Source organism: Belonocnema kinseyi, chromosome 4, assembly GCF_010883055.1.
Source record: "Belonocnema kinseyi isolate 2016_QV_RU_SX_M_011 chromosome 4, B_treatae_v1, whole genome shotgun sequence".
NCBI classification, from domain to species: Eukaryota; Metazoa; Arthropoda; class Insecta; order Hymenoptera; family Cynipidae; genus Belonocnema; species Belonocnema kinseyi.
In genome coordinates, this window is record NC_046660.1 from 116,391,380 (window position 1) to 116,392,130 (window position 751).

Below are 751 nucleotides of genomic sequence, written 5' to 3' on the forward strand. Positions count from 1 at the left end.
GTTTTTGGTTTGAAACTTTTCAGAAGTCGACAATGTCAAAATATAAAAGGAAACGTTTAAACTTCAGCATAACTATTTTGCATGGAAATACTTTACTATCCCACAATTTTATTTCAAATTAGACGTATGTTAACAATTAAATAATTATTCCATTCAAATTTATTCCGTTTCGAAAATTGGATTATAACTTCAAAGTCTTTGAAATTAAAAGGTATCAAATGAGAGGAATTTGAAATGAAAACAATTAAAATTACAGTCTAATTATTTTCTTTTAGAAGCGTAAGAATAAAATATTAATTATTAAAAGAAACTAGTTTATAAATTTAAAATTCAAAATTTCAGTATTTGTAAAATTTTGAATATTCTTCGAGTATAACCTGTCAATTCAAATTATTGAATTTTAAACGTTTTAAATGAAATCACTTATGTTTCGGCAATACATTTTTTCAGCTTTAGGATATAAATAATTTAAAGCTGCAATAAACAGATTATTCAATGTCAAACCTCGTGAAAAATTGGAGTTAATGTAAAGCCTTTAAAATCGAAAACTTTTTATATTTCAAGAATTGTATTATTTGAAATTTTTCATAGAGTTCATAAATTGAAAATTGAAATACAGAATTCTAATTGTTTGTATTTGGGTATTATCAGTGTTCGGTCAATTCGTGCCTTTGGACCTTGAGTTGTGTTACCTTGATGTTATTGTGCATACCATGCGGGCTTGTTGTCTTCCATGGCCTTCGACCGATGA